This window comes from Carassius auratus, unplaced genomic scaffold (assembly GCF_003368295.1).
Source record: "Carassius auratus strain Wakin unplaced genomic scaffold, ASM336829v1 scaf_tig00005214, whole genome shotgun sequence".
NCBI classification, from domain to species: domain Eukaryota; kingdom Metazoa; phylum Chordata; class Actinopteri; order Cypriniformes; family Cyprinidae; genus Carassius; species Carassius auratus.
The window spans coordinates 29,085-38,036 of NW_020523638.1; positions in this window are offsets into that span (position 1 = coordinate 29,085).

Below are 8,952 nucleotides of genomic sequence, written 5' to 3' on the forward strand. Positions count from 1 at the left end.
ATAAGGGCATCTTGTATTCAAGCCAGAGTTGTCCTCTTTGAGATACACCAAGACTTAAAACGGTTAGAGCCTTCTTTGACAAAAAGTAGGGGTCAATGACATGACAAAGTCTGAATTTATGAATTATTCAAAAAATACATGAATAAAAAAAATCTAATTCACGCGATGCTGATTATTTTTCTTCAGTCCGAGTGAAGGCCTATCAAAAATAAATACAATGTAATTAATATTAAAATATTATTAATATATACATATATAAAAAAACATAAAACAGAGGTCCATTTTGTTATCGTTAGATTTATTTACGTAGGCTATTCATTGTGAAAAGGCACGCTTTTTAAGGTGAAACTGATCAAATTGTAAAAACTTAATGTGACTCAAAAGTATGATTTACCTTGAGAACTTCTTTGAAAATAACGATTGTGTAAAAAATAAAAGTAAATATTACTGTAGGTCTACATTTTTCCCCCTAGGTGGTTACACCTTTTGACATCGGAGTCATTAATTCCAGTGTTTGCACGAAATCCATTGAATGCGTTTATTAGCTGATGTAGGTTAACTATGATGACATCTCGTATTCAAGCCAAGGTTGTCCTCTTTAAGATACACCAAGACTTAAAACAGTTAGTAGCCTTTAGCCTTCTTTCTCTAAGATTCACAAAAAGCGGGGGTCAATGACCTGACCGAGTCTGAATTCATTAATTATTTAAAAATACAATAAAAGAAAAAAACAACTACTGCTACTTCAAGTGGCGCTCATTATTATTATTTTTTCGGGAGTATTAATAGAAATAAATAAAATTTTATTAAGATTAAAATATTGTTAATATATATAAGAAAACAATAAAAAAGAGGTCCATTTTGTTATCGTTCAATTTATTTATGTAGCTATTCATTGCGAAAAGGCACGCTTTTTTAAGATGAAATGGAGCAAACTTTAAAAACTTCATGTGACTCAACAGTACGATTTACCTTGAGAACTTCTTTGAAAATAACGAATGTGTAAAAAAATGAAAGGAAAATATTACAGTAGGGCCTCGTGGTAACACCACTTGACATCGGAGTCATTAATTCCAGTTTGCACGAAATCCAATGAATGCGTTTCAAAACCCAACTTGATTACAAAGACGGCATTTCTATGAACTCGCGGACGCTTTGAAAAGGATTTGTCAAATATTTCTCTACTTACCATCTCAGAAGTCCTTTATGTGTCAGAGACCCATAATATCCATGACCTATAGTGCACAAAAGTAATTGCTCTCAGAAGAATATGAGAGGAGGTCGCAAAAGCCTCTAAAGTTCTGTCTCAAATGTTCTTCTAAAAGCAGCATTTGATCAGATTCATATCTGTGCAGTTATTCAGTATTTAATGGCAATAAAAATGAACTGTTTATTGCCATTAAACTGAAATCACGGAACCTGTGAGCCTGATAAAAAAAAAAGTCTTCTGAAGTCTTCATAGGCCTAATCTTCCATGCAACTTTACAAAAGCAGGCGTATTATTTTATTACACGTGTATATTCATGATGCAAAATAAAATTAAGCTTACTTTGATTTATATTTAACATCAAGGCTGACTGAATGGAGTGGGTCAGCTGAAGAAGATAGTCAAAACTAGTCTAAATAGTGAAGTGGCCGTCGCTTCATGCATTTAAACGCATTTGACAGTGTGACAGACAGTGTATCAGTTAGCGCTGTCAAGGTTAGCGCTGTTATGTCGGGCTGCTGTGCTGCTCGCTCTGCTCTGTTCTTGATACGAAGAGCCTCACCGAGATGCTTTGACTCCCGAGAGACTATTTTTGCTTGGCGAGCATTCCTCCGTCTTCTGCTTAAACATCAATGTCTGATAGTTAAGAGCGAAGGGAAATGGTAACCCTTGTGAAAAAGAAGTGCGCTTAATTGCATGAATGTGCTACTTCAGGCTACTTCACATCTTAAAAGTATTTTTTTTTTTTTTTTAATAATTATTAGTTTTATGATTTTGATTAAATAAAAGGTCAATGACGTGTACTTAAAGAGAGCACGCTCTCATGTCTAGTTGTCTAATGTCTAATTACAAGTTATAAGTCCTACTTTATAATAAAATCAGTTTTAAATAATTGTTTAATTCATCTTTTTTTCGCGCTTTAAAGAAGTAGGCCACTTCTTATTTAACATACTAATTCACAAAAAAAAAAAAAAAAAAAAAAAAAAATACGTACACACATAAGTACTTTTAAAGAATTGTATTGATATATTATTACTCTTTTAAAAGTGCTAAAGTGTGAGTGTTAACAAGGGAACATTTTCAGACAACTTTCATTTATAACAACATATAAAGGTACAATGCATCACACGTCACACTTAATATCTGAATATAACTGCATATAAAAAATTAGTTTAATCCGCCAACGAGCCCAGTTTATTTGATTAGATTATCAGTTCTGCTCAAATTCACACAGGTATAGTTCATCACATTAGCTGTCAACAAATTCAACCAACATTTGACAAACCACAATACGTTTGTCTTCATTTAAAACAGTAGGCTACATTTATTGTTTTAGCATTTTGAGCTCTAACACAGGTCTGCTTATATTTCTTTTAGCTATATGAAACAGTTACAGTGATATTTTAATAAAATTAAATTACATTCATCCATTTTTTAGTGACTTAAGTTTCCAAATATACCTATTTGGGGCGACTATATTATTGTATATAGTTCACAGGAATTTTTCTAAACCCCTTGTCATGTAATTGCCCAATTTTCTTGAGAATACTGTATAATATCTTGTATTAATAACACTTGTATATGTTTAGTGTTCCTGTGGCTCAATAGAGCATTGTGAAGGTTGGGGGTTCGATTCCCCGGGAACACATGATAGCTAAAAATTGTAAGCCTGAATGCACTGTAAGTCGCTTTGGATAAAAGCGTCTGCTAAATGCTCAAATTTAATTTAAATTTAATTTAATTTATCAGCCCATAACAGGAGGGTACGTAGTGAATGTGCTTGAAGTTTCTTTTTTTTTTTATGTACATACCTTTTTATAAAAACAATAAGGCAAGTCTATGCAATTGTATGAATTTAGGCCTAGTCACAGTCTTTGAGCTTTGTATATACTCAAAGTGTAACACAGCCTCTCATACCTTGAAAAAAAACATTAAATAATAAACTTTTTTATATACTGAAAATGCAACATACACACATATTGCTATTATGAAGAGTGTGCGCATTTCAAACTTCCTCCATTCGACTGTCACAACTTCAATCTTAAAATGCTGCACACGTCACCCTTTGTCCAAAAATGTCCTCAACAAATAGTTCTCAACAAGCAGAGATGTTCTGGAAAGAGGTCGGGGTATTCTTGAGAAATGTCTTGCCCTTGAAGGGTTTCTAAAACTACAACATGCTTTATTTCCCCCCATTGGTGCCCATTTGAGAGATTTACTTTGTCCATAAACAACAATGCCTTGTGCACGTTTTGACAGTCATAAGGCCGATTCCATAGGCAGCCTTGGACACTTTCGGTATAAATATATTTACTGAAGCAGTAGGGCATTCTATCTTTACAGGATGTTCATTTAAGGCACACACATGTCTCAATATAGAAACGCTCCACGTCAGACGTACTGTAATGCTGCTTCAAGAGCAATATCAGATTCTGTTTACAATGTTAACACTTAAAACACCTCATCTGTTCTAATTGCCTGTAAATTGTTTAATTATTGGAGCTATCAATGTAATAATTAACATACTTAAGTCCTCAAAAGGAGCCAGACATCCATGCCTGTCAACCTTTGGATATGAAAAGTATCTTGAATAGATAAATCAAAATTTTGAGCAAAACTCAGCCCCGCTTTGGCCCTGTGCGGACAGAGTCCCTACACACGAGATATCTGGACTCCAGCAGCTGTGAGATCCACTGCCAGAAAACCCTCGACGTCCCCCACGCTGTCAAGGCCACTGTGAGCCTGTAGGTACAGTACACACACACTCACACTCAGTCTTCTCATTCATCTCAATGAGTGACCTGACATGACACATACTGTAAGAGGAGCCCTTTAGAAATTTAGTCATGGCCAAATTAGTGCAGTCTGACAATAAACATCTTTCTCGGCATTGTTGGTTGCGTTAAATAGTTTTAAATGCTGCTTCTGTATGATTTCTGCTCTTCTGTTCAGTCCAAAACCTACGTCTGTGTATGTTTTTTTTTTTTGCCTTTTTTTTTTTGTATTATCAAATGCACAAACATATGCATCACACAACTCTCCACATCCCCAAATTAGACTTACATGCATAAAACGATGCCAAATGCTTTTCTATAAATATATATACCATTCAAAACATTGTGGTGTTTATTTGATGAGAAATATGGATAAAACTGTAACATTGTCAAATATTATTGCAATTTAGATTTTTTTTTTCTATTTTAAAATATTGTAAAATGTTAATTATTCCTGTGATGCAAAGCTGGATTTTCAGCATTCAGTCTTCACGCTTAATTCAGTGCTGTATTTGATGTTTCTTTGTACTTATTTGTGAAATTTAACCGGGGAAAACAGTGTGAAAATTGTTTATACACAATTTATTCCCCTGTTTTTGCTGATTTGGTGCTCAAAAACATTTCTAATTATTATCAGTTTTGAAAATAGTTGTGCATTTTTTTCAGGAATTTCTTTTTATTTATTTATTTATTTTTTTACATATTGCCTACATCTTTTGTAACAGTATAAATGTCTTTATAAACATAGTGCATCCTTGCTAAATAAAAGTATTAATAAAAAAAATACTGACCTCAAACATTTAAACAGTATAAAAAAGTATGAGTAATAATAACCATGAGTAAAAATTATGAGCTAAGTAATATTATTATTTTTACTAATGATTCAGAGGAGGACACTGACATTTCTTTTTATACAATTTCTAAAATGAACAGAGCAACTTAAAAAAAATAATAATAAAAAATAATAATAATATATATGTGCATACTGACCCCAAACATATGACCAGATGGACATAAATATTATTATTACTCATGATTTTTATAAAATTTCTGAAATCAGAACACTTCAGTTTGAAATAATATACAGAATAACCCTACAGTTTTTCACCAGGGATGAGTTGTTCTGTCAAAAACAAAAAGATGAATAGTTTTTGGCCTGTTTTTTGGCATCTAACAGGCCTATCACAGTCATCTGCTACAGACATGCTCCTGGAGTACACCAGCTACAGGTGTGGTCCTCCTCTGTATCTCTTTCTTATTTCTCCCCTCTCATTTAATTCCCTTCAACCCTGACACATGCTGAACGCCTGCAATCTAACGCGCCACACACACCGTTCACACACAGGCACGCACAGCCACACACATGCATGTCCTTACCCCTCAACCCTGACACACGCCAAACTACAGTACCTCTACCAGCCTCACCATTCCCCACCTAAATCCAGCAGACGAACACACACACACACACACACACACTTCATCAAACTGACATGCATTCCGACAGATGCAACCTTGTACATTCCTCTAACATCTCCTTCCATTGCTCCTCACATTGCAGAAATGACACAAAAACTCATTTACCTAACTTTCCATGCAAAAAGTATTTAAAATGGTTTGAATGTCATTGCATTAAATGCAGAAATATCAAACAAATGATGCCAGAACTTTTCTCAGATCAAGCTACATTCTTCTAGGTCATTTTGTTGCAGTGATTTGATTGGATGCATGAAGTCAGATGACATTAACATGAGACACTAATGTCTGACAGATCTAAATACATCTTATTTAATACTACTTTTATGACCTTTTTTTTCTTGAAAAGTCACTTTCTTTTAAATAAAGGTCACTTGGTTTGATACGTTCAGCTGACGTTCCTTTTCTTTCTCCAGATCTAAGTTATATATAAAATTGTTTTTAATACAATGGTTCAAATAACTACTTTGACAGAAGTAGTTTGACTCAATCTTTTATTGTATTTTAATTTTAATTTTTGACAAATCACCAAAAAAAAAAAAAAAAAAAAAAAACATTTATCCTCCAGAAGTCAGTGTGTAACCAACATGCATGAGTTAATTGAAAATTATAAATAAAAAATGAGATAAGGACCAGTGGAGGAACAGCTGTGGATGAAACCCTTGCGACCACAAGCTGAACACATGAAACCTGCACAAAGTCAGTTTCAAGAACGTTGCATCTGCTTTAGGGAGCATTTGGCTTTCATGCTGATGTTACCTGAAGCTGATGACACATTATTCAGCAATGAATGTTGAATATATCACAAATGAACAGGTAATGGTACTTCAAGCTTTGCGTAGATTGACCTTGAGTGTGAAAACAGGACAAAAGCACTAAATGAGTCGATTCTCAGCCACTCCCTTCCACGCAGTTTACACACTACATGCTTATGATTGCATGTGCACCACTACACACACACACACACACTTGAGAGTGAATGAATATATTATATCTGTGCTGGAAGTGGGAGCTGAGAGTGGGCCGCACATCCTCAGCCTTGAGGAAGGGTGCAGTTGTGAAGGCCAGATATGAGAGGGGCTCATCAACAAACAGAGGAGGAGGGAGATGAGGAAGAGGGATGACGTTTGGCCGTAGCTTGTCCATTGGCCTTGAGAAGCAAGGTACGTGCCCTGCACCCCCGACCACAAATACAACCGTGATGCAAATGCTGACAACCAAGAATTAGTCACATGATAACCCAAACAGGACATGGTCAGAGAGTTCAGAAGTGAAATAAACTCTCTTTTACTCTTGCTCTTGCCATAACTGTCCTTGTCGAGGTCAGAAGATGCAGAGACTGATACTCTTAACCCTGTAATAGACGGACATAAGAAATAACAGTCAGAAAAGTCAGTTCATTGAACCTTTCTACACAATAAAAAAGGCGTTTATGGTCCATGTAGTATGAAGAGGAAAATCAGTTTTATTCAGAGGCCCAAACTGAGCAAAAATATGTTTACTGATATTTTAACCTCTACGTAAAAGTTTCAGAATTATACTAAAAGGCCTTGTACTTGCTAAAAACAACACAAAGTATCAGTCAGGTGCCAGAATGCATGTAAAGGATTGTGTGCAACAGGTTTTCCAGCAAAGTTTTGATCATTTAGAGGGCTTAGAATTTTGCATATCAGATATGATAAACAAGTGAGGCTTTATAGGGTTAAAAATGTCTGCCAAAGCAGCAATGCTGCATATGTGTCTTTACAGGCGTATATAAATGAGAAAAATTAGAAGATTTATTTATTTAAAATCTGACCAATTTCCAAATAATTCATTTTTTTTCTTTTTTCTTTCTTTTAATAAATACTTTTTCTAAACATTAAAAGGAAAAGGTTACAACACTTGAGACCTGACAAGAAAATAAACCTTTTATTAATATAAAGCAATATTATGTCCATAACCTTCCTTAGAGATAACAAATGATTAAATAAGCCAGTATTTAATTCTGACTCAGGTTTCTCTCTGTGCTGTGTTGTGAAAGGATGTTTGAACACTGTGGGATCTCAAACACCTGCTCTCTGCACATTAGACCCGACACATGCCATATGTCTTCTATTCAGCTTCTTGGGAAGAACCTTCTGCTTTGTTAGAGACTTCTCAGAAATCAGCTAACAAATCTGTACTAATTGCTCTCTACTATTGCAACAAAAACTGTCCTTCAGAGCTGAAAACCATTCTGCAATGGATGAACCATCTCACTGAATATTCAGCATCTCACAAATCCTGATTCACCCACACCAGCACTGGAAATTAAAGGCACTTTCAGCAAAAATGTCACCAAACTGAACCAAAATGCTGCCCGAATTCAAGATAAGAAGGGAAAAATGTCCCTGCAATTAAATTAGACCTATTATTACTGCAGTGATTGAAAATCCAAAGCATAAAAATAGATTAATTCATAAATGTCTCTTAGCCTGTTTTGCATTTGTAACCAGATTCTGACAAACACAAAAACACTTTTTAATTTACTGTATTCTATTAATCGACATCAATAATCAATATTACAATATCAAAACCTGTAAACCTGTAAATAATCAACAATAATGCTTCAGGATTTTTATATAATGAAATATTTGCGGGAATACATATATTTATAATTAATTAAACATTCAATATTAAATGAAGCTTCTTTTCCACTTTTGCAATGTAGAAACGATTATATTTGTTTAATTATAATTTTTATTATTTTAAAATTTATGAAAAAAAATGACATGATATGATATTTTTACAGACAAACCCACCTGACATTAATTATTTACTTGAAGTATCCCAAAAATTTCACGTTGATTCAATAATTGAACAACACAATTGCATGTTCACAGTTCTCTAATGTAGTTTAATGATCATCAACATGACATGTTGGTAAAAAAAAAATATATATATATATATATATATATATTTTTTTTTTTTTTTGATGTATTTTTTTTTATCTTTTTATGGTTGAATTTTACCATTTCTTCAAATCACATACCACCTGCAGCTCCCTCACGAACCCCATTTTGGCAACCCCTGCAGAATATCAACTTAACCAATATACGTCTGTGAGATGGGTATTATGTGCAACCTTAAAAATCAGCTGAGTCAGAGGGGCAGTGAGGCCCGTTAGTCGTCTCTCTCTGTCAAATGTGTGTTTACACGACCTGCACAAGTCTGAGCTCAGTGAGGCGGCACTATCAGTGCATAAATATTGTTCATTCTGCAATGACGGAGTCTCAGTGCAACACATGAACACACACAGTTTAGTTTGGGGTGGATTGATGAGAACCCTTCATGGAGGTGCCATTGGTCTGTTTGTGTTTAAATGATAAAACTACAGCGTCTTTAGCACAAGCAAACTGGGCAAGCCACTGACTGGATGGGGTCAAGCTCATCTCTATTAGCGAGGAACAGAATTTGCTGACTTGTAAGGACAGGTCAAAATGATATCAATTTAACCTTTAAGGGAGGAGATTAGAA